This window comes from Mytilus edulis, unplaced genomic scaffold (assembly GCF_963676685.1).
Source record: "Mytilus edulis unplaced genomic scaffold, xbMytEdul2.2 SCAFFOLD_2502, whole genome shotgun sequence".
Lineage (NCBI taxonomy): Eukaryota > Metazoa > Mollusca > Bivalvia > Mytilida > Mytilidae > Mytilus > Mytilus edulis.
The window spans coordinates 1-10,936 of record NW_027268377.1 but is presented as its reverse complement, the minus strand read 5'-3'; the positions used below and the strand labels follow the sequence as shown (position 1 = coordinate 10,936).

Below are 10,936 nucleotides of genomic sequence, written 5' to 3'. Positions count from 1 at the left end.
GTGTATCATTATAAAATGCAGTGTTGACTAATATCTGATCATATACTCATGATCTAAGCATTCAAACAATTAAATAGGATACAAAAGACAACTTTAAGATGATATACAATTTTATTGCACCTTTTAGAGTTCATTTGAAGGTCTGTTTTGGTCTGTTTTGGTCCATTTTCCTTCTTCCTTCTTTTTTCATCAAAACTTGATATCTTTTGCCTAAAAAATAAAGCAAATGTAATTATTTTCCCAGAAAAAATGAAAGAAATGTAATGTCAAATCAACAATTAAAGTGTTTTAGCTGAAAGAACTGTTTCTATAAATGTTAACAGTCTCCACCGAAGTTTCTATAAGCCCTTATGTGTAACTTGAGTTTTTGGTCTGTTCCCCGAGTATGACAAATAACGGTTCCCTTTCAGTCAATCATAATTGTTACTGATATCAAAATCATTTCATTTATTTATTGCAGTATATTTCTAATAGATTTACACCTGAAAAGTCCACTTTCTTGTATTTTACATTAAAAAATGAGGAGAAAGAGTAATAAAAAATACATCAAAATGGTTTTAAAAAGGGTTATGTCCCTTTGAATGCTGGTAAAAAAAAAATTGGTACGAATTATAAAATTTAAGTATGTGAGACTGGATTCTGATGTGTATAAATCCAAGGCAAGTGTTTAGATGATGTTTTGTCGGTGCAAAATACAGATGGCACAATGGCAAATTGTAAACTTTTGCGGCCAAAACAAAAATAAAACATGACATTAGTTGATACATACCTCAATGCTTAAGTGTCATCTGCAGGCCAATCACATATAAGATTTTTCAACAGAATGCTTGTCAGATTCATGGTTAACACTGAAATGAAAAATCACATGTTGTATAAACAAAACTGTAAAGGTGATTTAAAATTTGACACAGAGGCTCACGTAAAATGGGGATTAGCATGGCAAGCTAAAAGAAAGGTCTCAATGTAATATATGTATGTTGATTCAAAAGTGTATTTCATAAATTAAATTATATCATATGAAGAAAAATAAGACTTCTCTCTAAAACCATTATTGTTTTACCATTTTAAATCAAACAGTCTTGGTAGGGTTTGTGTTTTCGACACCTTGTTGGGTGTGTACCACGACAAACTTGGCGGTCTTGGTTAATATGAGGCGGCTCGAAAGACAAGTGCTCAGGGTTAATGCATCTCTTCTGATGACACAGATGAGACACATCAAATTCCTCTGATAGGTCAAATTTCTCAGTGTGCAACATGTATGCAAATCTGTGACCATACAAGGTTCTTTTTTTCTGTCCCAAGGAAACCTAACACTATACACTGAATACAGCCTTGTCTGTCCACCCATTTGACTTAGCAAACACCCGTAAACCCCCATTTCAAGGCAATTTTCCCTCAAACGTGCTTTCTGTGTCTCAATCCATTCCGAATAGTCCATTTTTACAACGTATGAACTAGTTTAGTAATAATTTTTAAAAATGAAAGTACAATAAGGTCACCAGTGCACGTGTAGTTTCCCTAAATAGGTGTAATACCACCATTGATTTTCCCCTATTAGTCTTTGTTAAATTGGCACTTTTAAAAAAAATGTACAGTATTTACCTTTATTTCAACCAAAGAAATACTTTGCATGAATAAAGTTTAATCCTGTCCAGTGCTACAGTGAAAATTTCACACTACATTTCATTGCATATAAGAAAGTAACCAGCACCGGAAGTAAACAACCCAATTTTTACACTATTATTTACTGGTTACCTGCTTTGGTAACTAGGTAACCTTAACTTTCCAAAATATTTTATAAGACCATCAAATAAACAAAGAATGATGCTTTCAGACACCCAACATACATGTTTATGACTCAGAAAAAATTAAGTGCATTGAAATGCAGGGTTCATTTTCTACAACTGTCAAATTCAAGGGAATATTTTTTTAGACCTACTTTCGTATGCAACCGGATGTGCCGTATCATGATTTGGTGGTATTACACCTATATACTAAATGTTTAACCGTTAACAAATTCGCAAAAGACCATTTCATGAAACCATGTTACAAATGAAGTGTAGAAAGTGATCAAAAATATATGGTGTCAGATGTGGGATTCGAACCCACGCCCACATTCGTGGACCAGAACACTCATTCCCACGAATGGGAAGGTATTAACCTTGAGTCTGGCGCCTTAGACCACTCGGCCAACCTGACATGACAACAATTTGGCTAATTTTAATAGTTAACCATCGTCTAAGGTACGGAAAACATTATAACTGAATAACTTGTACTTTTGGATTTTTATTAAATTCGTAATTGGCGCATTTTAGGATTTGAGGAATTTTTTCAACATCTCTAACCTTTTTTTCATCTGTCAAATGAACGTTTTATATGATTACTCAAAATTGTTCCACATGAAATTGAACATGGGCAAATCATTTCGTCTCACTTTCTTTTATTCCCTAAGCCCCCAATTCTCACTTGAACACTTCCCACTAGAACCATATAGGGCAAACTAAACAAACCAACATTTTTTTTCACAAAGCCAGTTGACAAATACATAAAATATCAGCAGAAAAGTCGTAAGGTAGCGTGGCCGAGCGGTCTAAGGCGCTGGTTTTAGGCACCAGTCTCATTGAGGCGTGGGTTCGAATCCCACCGCTGCCAAGAATTTTTTACTGAACAATTCAATTTTTCTATCCAAAAGACTCTTTCCAACCCTGTCGATTTTTTACAGAGAGAGAGAGAGAGAGAGAGAGAGAGAGAGAGAGAGAGAGAGAAAGAGCTAAGAACACGGACGAGGTTTTTTTTTTTAAAGAATTCCTACAAATGAACGATAATGAATATTACCTGTTTCCAACTGACTACGAATTGCGAATTATCTACTTTCATGCACTTGATGCTTTCAGTCAGTACCTACATTTTTTTCCGTTTGCATTTTGGACACACCAGTCGGCTACACATTTGCACGGACTTCATGCGTATTGAACGGTGGTTGGGAAAATCCAATCACAAACTTTAAAACAAACATGAAGTTAATTCAGTGTTCTTTGGGAAACAATAACATTCAAGAGTGAACAATTTCTTCTTCCGCCCTAAAAACTCACTCCTCCGTTTTAACGTCCTACCCACTATGTGAAATCTATTTTTGATAATTGAGGATGAATTTCATTTGGCTCTTTGCTCAAACTGAGTTTACATGAGCTATTTTCAATCCACTGATGGTTCAGCAATTGATAACCTTACTAAATTATGACACTCTGATTTGGACAAGAAAGTATAACATGAATGTCGCATATGAGGGTTTTTCTCTTTCGTAATAGCTTTTACTATAGGTGTAATACCACCATTGATTTTCCCCTATTAGTCTTTGTTAAATTGGCACTTTTAAAAAAAATGTACAGTATTTACCTTTATTTCAACCAAAGAAATACTTTGCATGAATAAAGTTTAATCCTGTCCAGTGCTACAGTGAAAATTTCACACTACATTTCATTGCATATAAGAAAGTAACCAGCACCGGAAGTAAACAACCCAATTTTTACACTATTATTTACTGGTTACCTGCTTTGGTAACTAGGTAACCTTAACTTTCCAAAATATTTTATAAGACCATCAAATAAACAAAGAATGATGCTTTCAGACACCCAACATACATGTTTATGACTCAGAAAAAATTAAGTGCATTGAAATGCAGGGTTCATTTTCTACAACTGTCAAATTCAAGGGAATATTTTTTTAGACCTACTTTCGTATGCAACCGGATGTGCCGTATCATGATTTGGTGGTATTACACCTAAAGAACACCTAAATGTCAAATAAACTTAATGTAATTTTTTTCCCTCCAATTGCAAGTTATTTCAAGCATAACTGCCAAGTTTTGTTTCAGTCAGATCTATAGTTTCAGAGAAAATCACTATAATGTAAGGTCATATCCTACGGCGATTTCAGTCTTATTTCTTCGAAAAATCCTTTTTTCAGTGTATCATTATAAAATGCAGTGTTGACTAATATCTGATCATATACTCATGATCTAAGCATTCAAACAATTAAATAGGATACAAAAGACAACTTTAAGATGATATACAATTTTATTGCACCTTTTAGAGTTCATTTGAAGGTCTGTTTTGGTCTGTTTTGGTCCATTTTCCTTCTTCCTTCTTTTTTCATCAAAACTTGATATCTTTTGCCTAAAAAATAAAGCAAATGTAATTATTTTCCCAGAAAAAATGAAAGAAATGTAATGTCAAATCAACAATTAAAGTGTTTTAGCTGAAAGAACTGTTTCTATAAATGTTAACAGTCTCCACCGAAGTTTCTATAAGCCCTTATGTGTAACTTGAGTTTTTGGTCTGTTCCCCGAGTATGACAAATAACGGTTCCCTTTCAGTCAATCATAATTGTTACTGATATCAAAATCATTTCATTTATTTATTGCAGTATATTTCTAATAGATTTACACCTGAAAAGTCCACTTTCTTGTATTTTACATTAAAAAATGAGGAGAAAGAGTAATAAAAAATACATCAAAATGGTTTTAAAAAGGGTTATGTCCCTTTGAATGCTGGTAAAAAAAAAATTGGTACGAATTATAAAATTTAAGTATGTGAGACTGGATTCTGATGTGTATAAATCCAAGGCAAGTGTTTAGATGATGTTTTGTCGGTGCAAAATACAGATGGCACAATGGCAAATTGTAAACTTTTGCGGCCAAAACAAAAATAAAACATGACATTAGTTGATACATACCTCAATGCTTAAGTGTCATCTGCAGGCCAATCACATATAAGATTTTTCAACAGAATGCTTGTCAGATTCATGGTTAACACTGAAATGAAAAATCACATGTTGTATAAACAAAACTGTAAAGGTGATTTAAAATTTGACACAGAGGCTCACGTAAAATGGGGATTAGCATGGCAAGCTAAAAGAAAGGTCTCAATGTAATATATGTATGTTGATTCAAAAGTGTATTTCATAAATTAAATTATATCATATGAAGAAAAATAAGACTTCTCTCTAAAACCATTATTGTTTTACCATTTTAAATCAAACAGTCTTGGTAGGGTTTGTGTTTTCGACACCTTGTTGGGTGTGTACCACGACAAACTTGGCGGTCTTGGTTAATATGAGGCGGCTCGAAAGACAAGTGCTCAGGGTTAATGCATCTCTTCTGATGACACAGATGAGACACATCAAATTCCTCTGATAGGTCAAATTTCTCAGTGTGCAACATGTATGCAAATCTGTGACCATACAAGGTTCTTTTTTTCTGTCCCAAGGAAACCTAACACTATACACTGAATACAGCCTTGTCTGTCCACCCATTTGACTTAGCAAACACCCGTAAACCCCCATTTCAAGGCAATTTTCCCTCAAACGTGCTTTCTGTGTCTCAATCCATTCCGAATAGTCCATTTTTACAACGTATGAACTAGTTTAGTAATAATTTTTAAAAATGAAAGTACAATAAGGTCACCAGTGCACGTGTAGTTTCCCTAAATAGGTGTAATACCACCATTGATTTTCCCCTATTAGTCTTTGTTAAATTGGCACTTTTAAAAAAAATGTACAGTATTTACCTTTATTTCAACCAAAGAAATACTTTGCATGAATAAAGTTTAATCCTGTCCAGTGCTACAGTGAAAATTTCACACTACATTTCATTGCATATAAGAAAGTAACCAGCACCGGAAGTAAACAACCCAATTTTTACACTATTATTTACTGGTTACCTGCTTTGGTAACTAGGTAACCTTAACTTTCCAAAATATTTTATAAGACCATCAAATAAACAAAGAATGATGCTTTCAGACACCCAACATACATGTTTATGACTCAGAAAAAATTAAGTGCATTGAAATGCAGGGTTCATTTTCTACAACTGTCAAATTCAAGGGAATATTTTTTTAGACCTACTTTCGTATGCAACCGGATGTGCCGTATCATGATTTGGTGGTATTACACCTATATACTAAATGTTTAACCGTTAACAAATTCGCAAAAGACCATTTCATGAAACCATGTTACAAATGAAGTGTAGAAAGTGATCAAAAATATATGGTGTCAGATGTGGGATTCGAACCCACGCCCACATTCGTGGACCAGAACACTCATTCCCACGAATGGGAAGGTATTAACCTTGAGTCTGGCGCCTTAGACCACTCGGCCAACCTGACATGACAACAATTTGGCTAATTTTAATAGTTAACCATCGTCTAAGGTACGGAAAACATTATAACTGAATAACTTGTACTTTTGGATTTTTATTAAATTCGTAATTGGCGCATTTTAGGATTTGAGGAATTTTTTCAACATCTCTAACCTTTTTTTCATCTGTCAAATGAACGTTTTATATGATTACTCAAAATTGTTCCACATGAAATTGAACATGGGCAAATCATTTCGTCTCACTTTCTTTTATTCCCTAAGCCCCCAATTCTCACTTGAACACTTCCCACTAGAACCATATAGGGCAAACTAAACAAACCAACATTTTTTTTCACAAAGCCAGTTGACAAATACATAAAATATCAGCAGAAAAGTCGTAAGGTAGCGTGGCCGAGCGGTCTAAGGCGCTGGTTTTAGGCACCAGTCTCATTGAGGCGTGGGTTCGAATCCCACCGCTGCCAAGAATTTTTTACTGAACAATTCAATTTTTCTATCCAAAAGACTCTTTCCAACCCTGTCGATTTTTTACAGAGAGAGAGAGAGAGAGAGAGAGAGAGAGAGAGAGAGAGAGAGAGAGAGAAAGAGCTAAGAACACGGACGAGGTTTTTTTTTTTTAAAGAATTCCTACAAATGAACGATAATGAATATTACCTGTTTCCAACTGACTACGAATTGCGAATTATCTACTTTCATGCACTTGATGCTTTCAGTCAGTACCTACATTTTTTTCCGTTTGCATTTTGGACACACCAGTCGGCTACACATTTGCACGGACTTCATGCGTATTGAACGGTGGTTGGGAAAATCCAATCACAAACTTTAAAACAAACATGAAGTTAATTCAGTGTTCTTTGGGAAACAATAACATTCAAGAGTGAACAATTTCTTCTTCCGCCCTAAAAACTCACTCCTCCGTTTTAACGTCCTACCCACTATGTGAAATCTATTTTTGATAATTGAGGATGAATTTCATTTGGCTCTTTGCTCAAACTGAGTTTACATGAGCTATTTTCAATCCACTGATGGTTCAGCAATTGATAACCTTACTAAATTATGACACTCTGATTTGGACAAGAAAGTATAACATGAATGTCGCATATGAGGGTTTTTCTCTTTCGTAATAGCTTTTACTATAGGTGTAATACCACCATTGATTTTCCCCTATTAGTCTTTGTTAAATTGGCACTTTTAAAAAAAATGTACAGTATTTACCTTTATTTCAACCAAAGAAATACTTTGCATGAATAAAGTTTAATCCTGTCCAGTGCTACAGTGAAAATTTCACACTACATTTCATTGCATATAAGAAAGTAACCAGCACCGGAAGTAAACAACCCAATTTTTACACTATTATTTACTGGTTACCTGCTTTGGTAACTAGGTAACCTTAACTTTCCAAAATATTTTATAAGACCATCAAATAAACAAAGAATGATGCTTTCAGACACCCAACATACATGTTTATGACTCAGAAAAAATTAAGTGCATTGAAATGCAGGGTTCATTTTCTACAACTGTCAAATTCAAGGGAATATTTTTTTAGACCTACTTTCGTATGCAACCGGATGTGCCGTATCATGATTTGGTGGTATTACACCTAAAGAACACCTAAATGTCAAATAAACTTAATGTAATTTTTTTCCCTCCAATTGCAAGTTATTTCAAGCATAACTGCCAAGTTTTGTTTCAGTCAGATCTATAGTTTCAGAGAAAATCACTATAATGTAAGGTCATATCCTACGGCGATTTCAGTCTTATTTCTTCGAAAAATCCTTTTTTCAGTGTATCATTATAAAATGCAGTGTTGACTAATATCTGATCATATACTCATGATCTAAGCATTCAAACAATTAAATAGGATACAAAAGACAACTTTAAGATGATATACAATTTTATTGCACCTTTTAGAGTTCATTTGAAGGTCTGTTTTGGTCTGTTTTGGTCCATTTTCCTTCTTCCTTCTTTTTTCATCAAAACTTGATATCTTTTGCCTAAAAAATAAAGCAAATGTAATTATTTTCCCAGAAAAAATGAAAGAAATGTAATGTCAAATCAACAATTAAAGTGTTTTAGCTGAAAGAACTGTTTCTATAAATGTTAACAGTCTCCACCGAAGTTTCTATAAGCCCTTATGTGTAACTTGAGTTTTTGGTCTGTTCCCCGAGTATGACAAATAACGGTTCCCTTTCAGTCAATCATAATTGTTACTGATATCAAAATCATTTCATTTATTTATTGCAGTATATTTCTAATAGATTTACACCTGAAAAGTCCACTTTCTTGTATTTTACATTAAAAAATGAGGAGAAAGAGTAATAAAAAATACATCAAAATGGTTTTAAAAAGGGTTATGTCCCTTTGAATGCTGGTAAAAAAAAAATTGGTACGAATTATAAAATTTAAGTATGTGAGACTGGATTCTGATGTGTATAAATCCAAGGCAAGTGTTTAGATGATGTTTTGTCGGTGCAAAATACAGATGGCACAATGGCAAATTGTAAACTTTTGCGGCCAAAACAAAAATAAAACATGACATTAGTTGATACATACCTCAATGCTTAAGTGTCATCTGCAGGCCAATCACATATAAGATTTTTCAACAGAATGCTTGTCAGATTCATGGTTAACACTGAAATGAAAAATCACATGTTGTATAAACAAAACTGTAAAGGTGATTTAAAATTTGACACAGAGGCTCACGTAAAATGGGGATTAGCATGGCAAGCTAAAAGAAAGGTCTCAATGTAATATATGTATGTTGATTCAAAAGTGTATTTCATAAATTAAATTATATCATATGAAGAAAAATAAGACTTCTCTCTAAAACCATTATTGTTTTACCATTTTAAATCAAACAGTCTTGGTAGGGTTTGTGTTTTCGACACCTTGTTGGGTGTGTACCACGACAAACTTGGCGGTCTTGGTTAATATGAGGCGGCTCGAAAGACAAGTGCTCAGGGTTAATGCATCTCTTCTGATGACACAGATGAGACACATCAAATTCCTCTGATAGGTCAAATTTCTCAGTGTGCAACATGTATGCAAATCTGTGACCATACAAGGTTCTTTTTTTCTGTCCCAAGGAAACCTAACACTATACACTGAATACAGCCTTGTCTGTCCACCCATTTGACTTAGCAAACACCCGTAAACCCCCATTTCAAGGCAATTTTCCCTCAAACGTGCTTTCTGTGTCTCAATCCATTCCGAATAGTCCATTTTTACAACGTATGAACTAGTTTAGTAATAATTTTTAAAAATGAAAGTACAATAAGGTCACCAGTGCACGTGTAGTTTCCCTAAATAGGTGTAATACCACCATTGATTTTCCCCTATTAGTCTTTGTTAAATTGGCACTTTTAAAAAAAATGTACAGTATTTACCTTTATTTCAACCAAAGAAATACTTTGCATGAATAAAGTTTAATCCTGTCCAGTGCTACAGTGAAAATTTCACACTACATTTCATTGCATATAAGAAAGTAACCAGCACCGGAAGTAAACAACCCAATTTTTACACTATTATTTACTGGTTACCTGCTTTGGTAACTAGGTAACCTTAACTTTCCAAAATATTTTATAAGACCATCAAATAAACAAAGAATGATGCTTTCAGACACCCAACATACATGTTTATGACTCAGAAAAAATTAAGTGCATTGAAATGCAGGGTTCATTTTCTACAACTGTCAAATTCAAGGGAATATTTTTTTAGACCTACTTTCGTATGCAACCGGATGTGCCGTATCATGATTTGGTGGTATTACACCTAAAGAACACCTAAATGTCAAATAAACTTAATGTAATTTTTTTCCCTCCAATTGCAAGTTATTTCAAGCATAACTGCCAAGTTTTGTTTCAGTCAGATCTATAGTTTCAGAGAAAATCACTATAATGTAAGGTCATATCCTACGGCGATTTCAGTCTTATTTCTTCGAAAAATCCTTTTTTCAGTGTATCATTATAAAATGCAGTGTTGACTAATATCTGATCATATACTCATGATCTAAGCATTCAAACAATTAAATAGGATACAAAAGACAACTTTAAGATGATATACAATTTTATTGCACCTTTTAGAGTTCATTTGAAGGTCTGTTTTGGTCTGTTTTGGTCCATTTTCCTTCTTCCTTCTTTTTTCATCAAAACTTGATATCTTTTGCCTAAAAAATAAAGCAAATGTAATTATTTTCCCAGAAAAAATGAAAGAAATGTAATGTCAAATCAACAATTAAAGTGTTTTAGCTGAAAGAACTGTTTCTATAAATGTTAACAGTCTCCACCGAAGTTTCTATAAGCCCTTATGTGTAACTTGAGTTTTTGGTCTGTTCCCCGAGTATGACAAATAACGGTTCCCTTTCAGTCAATCATAATTGTTACTGATATCAAAATCATTTCATTTATTTATTGCAGTATATTTCTAATAGATTTACACCTGAAAAGTCCACTTTCTTGTATTTTACATTAAAAAATGAGGAGAAAGAGTAATAAAAAATACATCAAAATGGTTTTAAAAAGGGTTATGTCCCTTTGAATGCTGGTAAAAAAAAAATTGGTACGAATTATAAAATTTAAGTATGTGAGACTGGATTCTGATGTGTATAAATCCAAGGCAAGTGTTTAGATGATGTTTTGTCGGTGCAAAATACAGATGGCACAATGGCAAATTGTAAACTTTTGCGGCCAAAACAAAAATAAAACATGACATTAGTTGATACATACCTCAATGCTTAAGTGTCATCTGCAGGCCAATCACATATAAGATTTTTCAACAGAATGCT

General features: G+C 33.6%; 4 non-coding genes across 4 annotated transcripts; 2 read left to right on the top strand and 2 right to left on the bottom strand.

The window, feature by feature from the left end:
• Window positions 1-2,084: 2,084 nt before the first annotated feature.
• Window positions 2,085-2,199, bottom strand: Trnal-caa (transfer RNA leucine (anticodon CAA)). The gene is made up of 2 exons: window positions 2,162-2,199; window positions 2,085-2,130 (listed from the first exon to the last, which is right to left on the bottom strand). It is a non-coding gene; the product is annotated as a tRNA-Leu (tRNA).
• Window positions 2,200-2,571: 372 nt separating this feature from the next.
• Window positions 2,572-2,652, top strand: Trnal-uag (transfer RNA leucine (anticodon UAG)). The gene has a single exon. It is a non-coding gene; the product is annotated as a tRNA-Leu (tRNA).
• A 3,397-nt stretch (window positions 2,653-6,049) lies between these two features.
• Window positions 6,050-6,164, bottom strand: Trnal-caa (transfer RNA leucine (anticodon CAA)). The gene is made up of 2 exons: window positions 6,127-6,164; window positions 6,050-6,095 (listed from the first exon to the last, which is right to left on the bottom strand). It is a non-coding gene; the product is annotated as a tRNA-Leu (tRNA).
• Window positions 6,165-6,536: 372 nt separating this feature from the next.
• On the top strand, window positions 6,537-6,617 carry Trnal-uag (transfer RNA leucine (anticodon UAG)). Its single transcript has one exon. It is a non-coding gene; the product is annotated as a tRNA-Leu (tRNA).
• The last annotated feature ends 4,319 nt before the right edge of the window (window positions 6,618-10,936 follow it).